General features: G+C 39.1%; 1 protein-coding gene across 4 annotated transcripts in view; it reads left to right on the forward strand.

Annotated features, from left to right (window-relative positions):
- The window catches only part of ADRA1A (adrenoceptor alpha 1A), a 106,365-nt gene that overhangs the window by 73,985 nt on the left and 19,761 nt on the right, over positions 1 to 12,619 (forward strand). The window lies entirely within an intron of this gene.

The raw sequence follows: 12,619 nt of genomic DNA on the forward strand, positions 1-12,619 counted from the left end.
CCAACTTCTAAGGCAGAAGATATTCCTCTGATGGGATACACAGAAGTTGCTTGACTCTGGAATTAGACCCCGAACTTTTAGTTTCAAAATTCCCTACTTTCTATGACCATTTGTTCATTAAACAAAGAGTGACGTATGTTAGAAGAATTCAGAACACCACTCTGAAGTCATGAATTTGTGCCCCAGGTAAGCACTTATCTGTTTTCTGATACTATCTACTAGCTTAAAATTTCTAGAATCTTATGAATGGCATTATGTAGTCTTTACTCTTTTTTTTTTTTTTTTTTGCCTCTTTCATTCTGCATAATTTTGAAGTGTGTCTATGTTATGTATCAAGTTAGTTCCTTTTTATTGCTGAGTGCGTTCTCAGTCCCTTCAGTCATGTCTGACTGTTTGCGATTTCATGGACGGTAGCCCGCCAGGCTCCTCTGTTCATGGGATTTTCCAGGCAAGAATACTGGAGTGGGTTGCCATTTCCTTCTCCAGAGGATCTTCCCAAGCCAGAGGTTGAACCTACATCTGCCTTGGCAGGAGGATTCCTTACTGTTGAGTCACCAGAGAAGCCCATTGCTGAGTACTATGTATATTATAATATGTTTATACTTTCAACCATTTGCTGAACATTTGGACTTTTGAAGTTTGGGGCTATTACAAACAAAGCTGCTTTGAATATTCTTATATAAGCCTTTGTGTGGATATATGTTTTCATTTCTCCTGGGTAAATAGAACTGATTGGGTCATGTACTAGGTGTATGTTTTAACTTTTTAACTCCCCAAATCTCTTGCAAAATGATTTGATTATTTTACATTTCCACCATCAATGTATGAAATTTCCAATTGCTTTTCACCAGCATGTGCTATTATCAGGTTTTTGTCTGTTATAATGAGAATACAACGGACTTGCAGGGTGGCACTAGAGAATGTGCCTACCAATGCAGGAGATGCTGGTTTGATCCCTGGGTCCATAAGAACCCCTGTAGAAGGAAATGGCAACCCACCCCAGTATTCTTGCCTGGAAAATCCCATGGGCAGAGGAGTCTGGTGGGCTGCCGTTCATGGGGTCACAAAGAGTCAGACACGACTTAGTGACTCAACCACTACCACACTCAGGCATTAAACGATATGTCAAGATAAATAACCTACTATCTCTGTCTGGAAAAATAATTGGGGAATGAAAAATGTCCTTGTAACAAAAATAAATGAGAATAAGCAGAAGGTAGGTGAGCGTTGACAGTGTTTATGATGTATAAGCAATTGGGTAAGTGGTTTTGGATCTGCTGAATGTACGAGGAGTTCTTTTTAGAACATACTCTTTCTCCATGGTTTAATAAAGCTATGCTTTTCTTAGTGAAGTTCAAAACTTTTCCCACCCACTCAGCTAGAAGAGAAAATAATTTGGAACATCACTAGAAGTTATTGAAAACTAACTCACTTGTCAATGCAGATAACAATTTGTAACAATTTGTATTCGAGTCATTCAGTCAGCCTGCTTGACAGCCTGAAGATAATTTAGGCAATGGCACCCCACTGCAGTACTCTTGCGTGGAAAATCCCATGGACAGAGGAGCCTGGTAGGCTCTCCGTCTATGCAGTTGCAAAGAGTTGGACACAACTGAGCGACTTCACTTTCACTTTTCACTTTCACACGTTGGAGAAGGAGGTGGCAACCCACTCCAGTGTTCTTGTCTGGAGAATCCCAGGGACAGCGGAGCCTGGTGGGCTGCCGTCTATGGGGTCACACTGAGTCAGACACGACTAAAGTGATTTAGCCGCAGTAGCAGCTTCTTTTTAGCACTTTGGAAATGGTGAGTGTTTAATGATTATTTACTGAAGTAATTGTCATGTCTTGACCACTTTTCCCTTGACACTCTTTGCTTTTTTTTCTCCATATCCTTAATAAACACTTGTGTGCAACAGTTCTTAGATTTTTTGGTCTCAGGCCTCCTTTACACTTTAAAAAATTTTTGAGACCCTCAAAGAGTTTTTATTTATGTGGATTATATCTGCTGATGCTACTATATTGGAAGTTAAAATTGAGTTTTTTAATATTTATTAATTCTTTAGAAATAGCAATAATAAACCTATCACATGTTGACATAACCTATTTTTGTGAGAAGAAACTTTATCTTCCAAATTAAAAAAGAAAAGATAGTGTAAAGAGGAATATTGTTTTACATCTTTGCAAATCTAGCTATAAAAAGAGCAGCTGAATCCTCATGTCTGCTTCTGCATTCAATCTATTGCAATAATACACATCACATCATCATCTCTGGAACATTCCACTAGATTTTTTGTGAGATGAGAGTGAAAAAGCAAATGTCTTTGTATTATTATGAGTGTATTTTCCACCTTGCAGCCCCTTTGGAAGAGAGCTGTGAGAACTGATGCTCTCGTATGACTCTTCATTTCACACCAGATTCCAGTCTCAAAACTATTGGCTCAGTGCATGAATAAGCCTCTCCAATGTATCCTGATCATGTCTACCTTAAAAGCAAAGCTGTGTCTCTTTCGGATCTGGTTTCCTCAGTGTGTACTCTGTGGGAGAAGGCGAGGGTGGGATGTTTCAAGAGAACAGCATCGAAACATGTATATCTAGGGTGAAACAGATCACCAGCCCAGGTTGGATGCATGAGACAAGTGCTCAGGCCTGGTGCACTGGGAAGACCCAGAGGGATGGGGTGGAGAGAGAGGTGGGAGGGGGGACCGGGATGGGGAATGCATGTAAATCCATGGCTAATTCATTTCAATGTATGACAAAAACCACTGCAATGTTGTAAAGTAATTAGCCTCCAACTAATAAAAATAAATGGAAAAAATAAATAAATACATACATACTCACACACACACAAAAAAAGCAAAGCTGTATCCATCCAACCTGGGCTGGTGATCTGTTTCACCCTAGATATACATGTTTCGATGCTGTTCTCTTGAAACATCCCACCCTCGCCTTCTGCCACAGAGTCCACAAGTCTGTTCTATACATCTGAGTCTCTTTTTCTTTTTTTGCATATAGGGTTATCGTTACCATCTTTCTAAATTCCATATATATTCCTGTGATCATACATTGTAAAGGCTGCTGAATTATCATCATATCAAATGGTATAATGATATAGTTATTAAATGATGCAATTACCTTTGTACCAAATACAATGATCATTATATAAATGAATACTGGATTTCCTGGGCTTACCTGATGGCTCAGACAGTAAAGAATCTGCTTGCAATGCAGGAGATCCAGTTCAATCCCTGAGTCCAGAAGATACCCTGGAGAAGGTGACCCACTCCAGTATTCTTGCCTGGAGAATTCCCTAGACAGAGGAGCCTGGTGGCTATAGTCTATAGGGTCATAAAGAGTCAAACACGATTGAGTGACTCTTTCACCAGATTTCTGGGGACTTCTCATCCCTACCCACTCTTTCTAACTTGGTGTTTCTACCCAAGTCAGTTCTAATCCTCCCTTTGTATGGTTCCCTTCACTTGAAATGCAAAACTCACTTAAGGAAGTTTTAAGAAACTTAGAACTGCAGATAAAAGTGAAAAAACAAGGGAATAAGTGAATTTTTGATAGCTATGAGCTTTTGTTCCTTTTTAATTTTTAAAAATTTTACCAGGGAAATTATCAAATATAAATAGAACAGTAGAGAGAACTGTGTAATGAGGCTGCTCTACCCGTCACCCAATTTTAACAATTTTAAATAGGTATGTAAACACTTCTGTTTCACTCAAATTTCCCACTCCATGGAGATTCTTTTGAAGCAAATTCTAGACAGTGCATTGCTTTATCTGCAAATTTTTCACTGCTTACCTCTATATAGCACTCATTTTTGAAATGCATAACCATAATATCTGGAGGACAAAATGTCAACACACTCCAGTATTCTTGCCTGGAGAATCCCATGGGCAGAGGAGCCTGGCAGGTTACAGTCTGACATAAGAGTCAAACACAACTGTAGCGACTTTGCACACATGTAACCATAATATTATCATCTCTAAGAGGAAAGTCAACAATAATTATTTTCAAATGTCCACCCACAGTTCACGTTTCTCCAATTTTCTTGTAACACTATTAGAATCTCTTTGCTTCAATCAAGATCCAAGTAAGATTCATATATTATGGTTGCTTTTTGTCTGTAAATATTTTTTACCCCCTTCGTCTCTCATTTTTTCCTTTTCTTTGAAAATTTTATTGTTATTTTATTTGAACGCGCAGTTTTCTATAGATTAGATTTCGCTGTGTTCTCTGCGTTGTCATGTTCCTTTTCTCCTTGTGTTTCCTGGAAATTGGTCATTAGAACTGAAAGGTTTTCTCAGATGTTTTTTGTTTGTTTTAAAATTAATGTTTAGATGATGTACTTCCATCAGGAGGTACATAATGTTTATGGACTCTATCAATCATGATGACCACTGTCTTGAATCATCAATTTGCTTTTATTAGGATTGCAAAATAGTTACATTCTATTCTATTCTCTATCATTCTGTCTTCATTTATTATTAGCTGGAAAACATCTGAAAGGACCAACTTTCACTCATCAGCTATTTGATTAACTGAGGTATAGATTTTACAAGAGAGACAGGATAAATTCTTGATTCAGACTTACAGATTGAAACCCATTATTAATCCTTATTGTGATGATTAATACTTTTTAATATCCTTATCAAGCTTCAAACCATGCCAGCTTTGGCCAGTGGCAGCTTCTTCAGATTAGTTTCTGACTCCTCTTGACAAAATCCCGTGGTCTCTTGTGACTACCATTCCTGTATCTAATACATTTCCTGGCCAGATGTGATTTCTCTAAGAATTCTTCATTCTTTTCAGTGATAAACAGTGTTTGAGGCCACAGTCTAGTTAGAGGCCTATTTTAGCTGCACTGATCACTGTTTCTAGGTCTTTTTAGTAGTCAAAGCTAGGGAATGTGATTTTTAAGATAAAATACACCATTTGTTTTCCAAGCAATAAATAAGTTGTCTTTTCCATTATATTAATATCCCCTGTTTCTTTTCTTCCGTCACTGCATTGTCTAAGCCTTCTAGAACATTGTTCATTAATTATACTTTTAGATATCTTTATTCATTAAAAACATTTTTTATAATCAAGGAAGGAACAGAAAAAAATATTTCTGATACCAGACAAATTCCCCTTAAAATGAGGGAAAAATCCTTTAGGTATTAGCAAGCTGTGGCCCAAGGACCAAATACAACTGCTTCTTTCCTTTAATGACTATGAACTAAGAATGATTTTTACATTTATTAAATGATTGAAAAAATCAAGAGTATTTTGTAATACATAAAAATTATACAAAATTCAATTTCAGTATTTTCTACGTTGTCTGTCACTGGTTTTTATTTACTCTTCAACTGAAAAGTTATCAGTAGATATTTTCTGAGTTTATATTTTAGTCATTCTACTATGAATATAGCTTTATCAATTTTTTTCTAAGAACATTTTAATATATATGTGTGTGTGTGTGTGTGTGTGTGTGCGCGCGCGTGCACACACTGAGACATTTCAGTTTTGTTTGACTCTGCTCTACCCTATGGACTGTAGCCCACCAGGCTCTTCCATCCATGGGATTCTCCAGGCAAGAATACTGGAGTGGGTTGCCATTTCCTACTCCAGGGGATCTTCCCAACCCAGGGATCGAACCCACATCTGTTCTGTCTCCTACATTGGCAGGCAAGTTCTTTACTCCTAGTGCCACCTGGGAAGCCCTGTGTGTGTGTATAATGTACATGTTTGTATACATATATGTATATTTGATATCTCTTGGTGTATAAAATACAATAAATATAGCTCTATTGGGAAGTATGCCTTTTATCAACACAAAGTAAGATCTTTATCCCATGAAATGCCTTGTGCCTTGGATTCTATTTTATTTAATACTAATATTGCTGCTCCAGGTTGGGTTTTTTGGTATTTTTTTTTGTTTTTGTTTTGTTTGTTTAATTTATTTTTAATTAGAGGATAATTGCTTTATGTGTTGGTTTCTGCCATGCATAACATGAGTCAGAGATAGTTATACATATGTCCCCTCCCTCTTGAACATCCCACCCACCTCCCATCCCATCCCAGCCAGAGAACCCGGTTTGATCTCTGAGTCAGGAAGATGCCCTGAAGAAGAAAATGGCAATTCACTCTGGTATTCTTGCCTGGAGAATCCATGGACAGAGGAGCCTGGTAGGCTACAGTCCATGGGGTCACAAAGACTCAGACATGACTGAAGTGACTTAGCACAAACACATAGCCAGCGCTTACAATCAGACACTATGCTTACCAGTAAGAGGAAATTGAGGCACAGAGAAGGTGAGAAACTTGCCCTCACCAGTGGACTTATCAGTGGAAGGATTTCCTTCCTAGGAACAAAGAGTAGCTCTGAAAAGTTGGTAGCAGGCACTAGTATGTTTATGCAGCGCAATAAATGTGGTAACTATTAAGTTGACCAAACAGTTCAGGTTTTTCCATAACATAGTTTGGAAAACCTGAACAAACATTTTGGCCAACCCAATATTTTCATTTTCCTCTCCTAAGAAACTCTATTCAAGAGCTACAGATTCCAGTTCTCCTTTTAGGCCTGAACTCTTATTTTTTTTAATAAGTGACAAGTCATAAGTTCTGACCTAGTCTAACCTGATTGTTCTTTAAGCCGACCTTATTAATAGAGTTTTGTCAAAGGTTTTTTTTTAATTTGACAGAATACAATCTTCACAGTTTTTCACATGGCCAATCATGTCCAACTTGAACAAACAAAATTATTAACTTGGAAGAATTTATTGTTCTTTCAGTGATTTGAATTATACATTTCTCTGCTTTCTGAAAAATAGAGCATAAGATGTGTGATTAATTTCCTTGGCCACTCAGATGACTGTTTTTGTTTCAAACGTTGAGCATTGTAGCAGTGAACACTATTTTCATTATAAAACCACCGAACCAGAGATTGACTCTTAGTGTGATCTGAAGGTTAAAAGCATAAGCTTTGGTATCAAACAGGGCTGGCTTTGAAGCTGAGCTCAGCCATGTCCTTTAGTCTTGAATTAAACTCCTTAAGCCTCAGTTTCTTCGTCTGCAAAATGAGGGTGAGAGTATATCACATAGGGTCATAAGGAAGAATTAAATGGGATAGGTTAGTGAAATATCTTGCATAAAACAAGGATCTTCTAGTAAAACAAGTCTGGCATAAAATTCGTGTTCAGTGAAATGTCAGTATGATTCACAAATATTTACTAAGCACGTGCACTGTGCCAGGCTTCCCTGGTGGCCCAGGTGGTAAAGAATCCACCTACAATGTGGAACATCTGGGTTCAGTCCCTGGGTTTGATACTGTGCCAGGCACAATCCCTATCTGGATGAAATTTATTTTTTAAATGTTATTTATCTTTAATTGATTTAAAAATTAATTATTTATAAATTGATTAATTAAATTGGAGTCTAGTTGCTTTACAATGTTGTGTTAGTTTCTGCTATACAGCGTAGTGACTCAGTTGTACATTTATCCCCCTTTTCTGGATTTTCTTCCCATTTAGGATACCACAGAGCACCGAGTAGAGTCCCCTAAGCTATACAGTGGGTTCTCATTAGTTATTTATTTTATATGTAATATCAACAGTGTGTATATATCATATCCCAGTCCTCTACTGATGAAATGTATATACAGAGAGAAGAGCTTCCTAGGTGACAGAGGAGCCTGGTGGACTATGATCCATAGGATCTCAGAGTCCAACACAACTAAAGTGGCTTAGCATGCATGCACGTATATAGGGAGAGACATTAAGCAAGTCATCACACACATTATCATATGAGAACAATTGTGGCAAAAAGTTATGAATGTAGAGTATAGGATGCTGTGGTCACATTTAACAAGAGAATTCCTGGGTGAAATCTGCAGTGTGCAAATGGGAGGAGAAAGATCAGAGACAGTTTTCTTAAGGAAGTGGAGTTTAATCTAAGACCTAAAGGATGAAGAAGGGGTGGAGGTGGAGAAAACATTATATGTAAAAGAAACAACAGGTGTGAGGGTCCTGGGGTGAAAAGTTGAGAGAATAGTGATTGGAGGAGTTGTGGAAGGTCTGCAAGGCAGAGTAGGAGTGGCAAGACCAGATCATATGGCCTGATGGGTGGTGGTAGTGAATTTCATCCAAGTGCACTTGAGACATACAGGCAGAGATGTCACAGAATAGGAGTTAGTTGAATTTCATAAATATCATCCTAGAGAAAAGAGATGATACATGCATGCAGGAGACCAATGAGTAGAGTCATGTGGATGATAAATAGCAGTAGTTTGGATTAGGCCATGACACATGACGTGGAGACAGAGATGTACAAAGACTTGGACAATGTTAGGAGGTATAATCCACTGGAGATACCAATAAGGCATCAGGACTGACTGCCATGTTTTTGTCACAAACACATGAGTGAATGTTAAATATTCTTTATAGAGATGAGGAATACTAGAAGACAAGCAAGTTAGAGTGTCATTTAGGACATATTAATACTGAGATTCCTATGAGACATCTAAGCATAGATGCATGTATGGTCATGAGCTCAAAAAATAAGCACTGACTCAAGCTATATGTGTGTGCTAAGTTGATTCAGTCATGTCCAACTCTTGGATACCCTATGGACTATAGTTTGCCAGGTTGCTCTGTCCATGGGGGTTCTCCAGGTAAGAATACTGGAGTAGGTTGCCATTTCCTTCTCCAGAGGATCTTCCCAACTCAGGGATCAAAGCTGAGTCTCATTATGTCTCCTGCATTCTTAGGCGGGTTCTTTACCACTAACCACATCTGGGATGCCCAGGCTATATACTTGATAGCTAAATGCTACCCACAGATATTAATCTTGACGGCATCCATATTTTTAGAGCAGATGTTCTGAGCACTCCCAGATAATCAGAGGTATTTATACTCTTGCTATGGAAAATCTCAGTGTATTGATTAGTAGAAAAGTTTCTGAACTGGGAGTCTGAAGACCAGAGTTTTAATCTAGTCCTTCTGCTCACCAGCTGTGTAACCCTGAGCAAGTGCTTCACCCTTTTGCATGTTCATATCCTTATCTGTTTGTAGCACAGATGTCTGCTTGACTCTTGGTGCTCCAGGAGCTTATAGGAAGGGGTTATAAATAATTTCCAGAACAATTTAGATAAAAATATACACGCTGGATCCCAAATAGACTACAAAGAAAATCTACAAAGTATTGAAATACATGTCGATTAGTACCACTGCCAGAAAAAAGCTAAATCATGCCGAGTATATTATTGGTGAGGTTTAATATGTCCACATTCTTTTATCTGTGGACTTCCCAGAATGCTTCCAATGCACAGTTTCTTTTTTATATTTTATTTTTGGCTGCACTGGGTCTTAACTGCTGCACGTGGACTTTCTCTAGTTGTGCCAAACAGGGGCTACTCTCTAGTTGTGGTATGTAGGCTTCTCACTGAGGTGATTTCTTGTTTTTTATTTACTTTTTAATTGGAGGAAAACTGGTTTACAATGCTGTGTTGGTTTCTGCCATACAACAATGTGAATCAGCAGTAAGCATGTGTGTGTGTGTGTATGCATGCTAAGTCGCTTCAGTCAGGTCCGAGTCTCTGCAACCCCATGGACTGTAGCCACCAGACTCCTCTGTCCATGGGATTCTCCAGTCAAGAATACTGGAGTACGTTGCCTTGCCCTCCTCCAAGGGATCTTCCCGACCCAGGGATCAACCCACATCTCCCTTGGCTCCTGCATTGCAGGCAGATTCTTTACCGCTGAGCCACCCAGGGAAGCCCTCCCTCCCTCTTGAGCATTGCTCCCCTCCCTCACCCCACCCCTCTAGGTCATCACAGAGCACCAAGCTGAGCTCCCTGTGTTCTACAGCAACTTACACAGTGAGGTAAGTCAGAAAGAGAAAAACAAATACCATATGTTAACACATATATATGGGGTCTAGAAAACTGTGTAGATGAACCTATTTGCAGGGCAAGAATGGAGATGCAGATGTATAGAATGAACTTGCAGTGGCTTCTTTTGCTGTGGAGCACAGACACTAGAGCATGGGCTTCAGTAGTTGCAGCATATGGGGTCAGCAATTGCAGCTCCCAGGCTTTGAAGCACGGATTCAATAGTTGGCGCACATGGGTTTAGTTGCTCTGAGGCATGTGGGATCTTCCCAGATGAGGAATCAAATCCATGTCTCTTGCATTAGCAGACAGATTCTTCACCACTGAGCCACCAGGGAAGCCCGATCCAGTTCACTCAGTCGTGTCCGACTCTTTGCGACCCCATGGATTGCAGCATACCAGGCTTCCTTGTCCATCACCAACTCCCAGAGCTTGCTCAAACTCATGTCCATTGAGTCAGTGATGCCATCCAACCATCTCATCCTCTGTCTCCCCTTCTCCTTCAGAAGCTGGGAATTAACTTCTAACTCACCAGAATCAAATCAGAATAAGCAAAAACAACGAGTATTACGATTTCATGTTAACAGACTGTCGAAGCTTACTTCTCTTCCAATGATATTTTTTTTCTGGGAATGAGAGAGAAACAGATTGACAACTAAGCCAGGTAAAAGTTAAGCTGCTTGAACACTTGCCTGGAAACTGAAGTCAGCTGGGCTGAAGGTGCTGATAGAAACTCCTGTCCCAAACAGAACATCTAGAAAAATACTGCTTGTGATTATCCAATGTGTTCTGAATGAATCACCTAATGTGAGCAGATATTGGGTGGGCATTTCAGAGGTGAATTGCCACAGTGGGAAACAACCTTTCTTAGAAACATGACTATTTGGGGTAACAGAAAGTCACATCATACACCAGGGATTAGTTCTTTTCAGGAAGAAAGGCATTTGTCTGTGTCTTTGCTTTTTCATTTTAACTTTTTATTTTGTATTGGAATATAGCTGATTAACAATGTTGTGATAGTTTCAGGTGGACAACACAGGTACTCAGCCATATGTATACATGTATCCATTCTCCCCCAGACCCCCTTCCCATACAGGATGCTACATAGCACTGAGAAGAGTTCCATGTGCTATACAGTAGGATGTCCTTACTTTTTCTTCACCATTTTCCATGTTCATCCTTCAGGCATCTTTTTAAAATTAATTAATTTATTTTAATTTGAGGCTAATTACAATATTACTGTGGTTTTTGCCATACATTGACATGAATCAGCCATGGGTGTACATGTGTTCCCCATCCTAAACCCCCCTCCCACCTCCCTCCCCATCCCATCCCTCTGGGTCGTCCCAGTGTACCAGCCCTGAGCACGCTGTCTCATGCATCGAACCTGGACTGGCAATCTATTTCACATATGATAATATACATGTTTCAATGCTATTCTCTCAAATCATCCCACCCTCGCCTTCTCCCATAAAGTCCAAAAGTCTGTTCTTTATATCTGTGTCTCTTTTGCTGTCTCACATATAGGGTCGTTGTTACTGTCTTTCTAAATTCCATATATATGTGTTAATATACTCTATTGGTGTTTTTCTTTCTGACTTACTTCACTCTGTATAATAGGCTCCAGTTTCATCTACCTCATTAGAACTGATTCAAATGCATTCTTTTTAATGGCTGAGTAATAGTCCATGGTGTGTATGTACCACAGCTTTCTTATCCATTCATCTGCCAATGGATATCTAGGTTGCTACCATGTCCTGGCTATTGTAAACAGTGCTGCGATGAACATTGAGGTACACGTGTCTCTTTCAATTCTGGTTTCCTCGGTGTGTATGCCCAGCAATGGGATTGCTGGGTCGTATGGAAGTTCTATTTCCAGTTTTTTAAGGAATCTCCACACTGTTCTCCATAGTGGCTGTACTAGCTTGCATTCCCACCAACAGTGTAAGAGGGTTCCCTTTTCTCCACACCCTCTCCAGCATTTATTGCTTGTAGACTTCTGGATAGCAGCCATTCTGACCGGCGTGAGATGGTACCTCATTGTGGTTTTGATTTACACTTCTCTGATAATAAGTGATGTTGAGCATCTTTTCATGTGTTTGTTAGCCATCTAGATGTCTTCTTTGGAGAAATGTCTGTTTAGATCTTTGGCCCATTTTTTGATTGGGTCGTTTATTTTTCTGGAATTGAGCTGCAGGAGTTGCTTGTATATTTTTGAGATTAATTTTTTGTCAGTTGCTTCATTTGCTATTATTCTCTCCCATTCTGAAGGCTGTCTTTTCACTTTGCTTATAGTTTCCTTAGTTGTGCAAAAGTTTTTAAGTTTAATTAGGTCCCATTTGTTTATTTTTGCTTTTATTTCCATTACTCTGGGAGGTGGGTCATAGAGAATCCTGCTGTGATTTATGTTAGAGAGTGTTTTGCCTATATTTTCCTCTAGGAGTTTTATAGTTTCTGGTCTTACATTTAGATCTTTAACCCATTTTGAGTTTATTTTTGTGTATACTGTTAGAAAGTGTTCTAGTTTCATTCTTTTACAAGTGGTTGACCAGTTCTCCCAGCACCACTTGTTAAAGAGGTTGTCTTTTTTCCATTGTATATTCTTGCCTCCTTTGTCAAAGATAAGGTGTCCATAGTACATGGATTTATCTGTGGGCTTTCTATTTTGTTCCACTGATCTATATTTCTGTCTTTGTGCCAGTACCATACTGTCTTGATGACTATAGCTTTCTAGTAGAGACTGA

Source organism: Odocoileus virginianus, chromosome 31 (genome assembly GCF_023699985.2).
Source record: "Odocoileus virginianus isolate 20LAN1187 ecotype Illinois chromosome 31, Ovbor_1.2, whole genome shotgun sequence".
Taxonomy (NCBI): domain Eukaryota; kingdom Metazoa; phylum Chordata; class Mammalia; order Artiodactyla; family Cervidae; genus Odocoileus; species Odocoileus virginianus.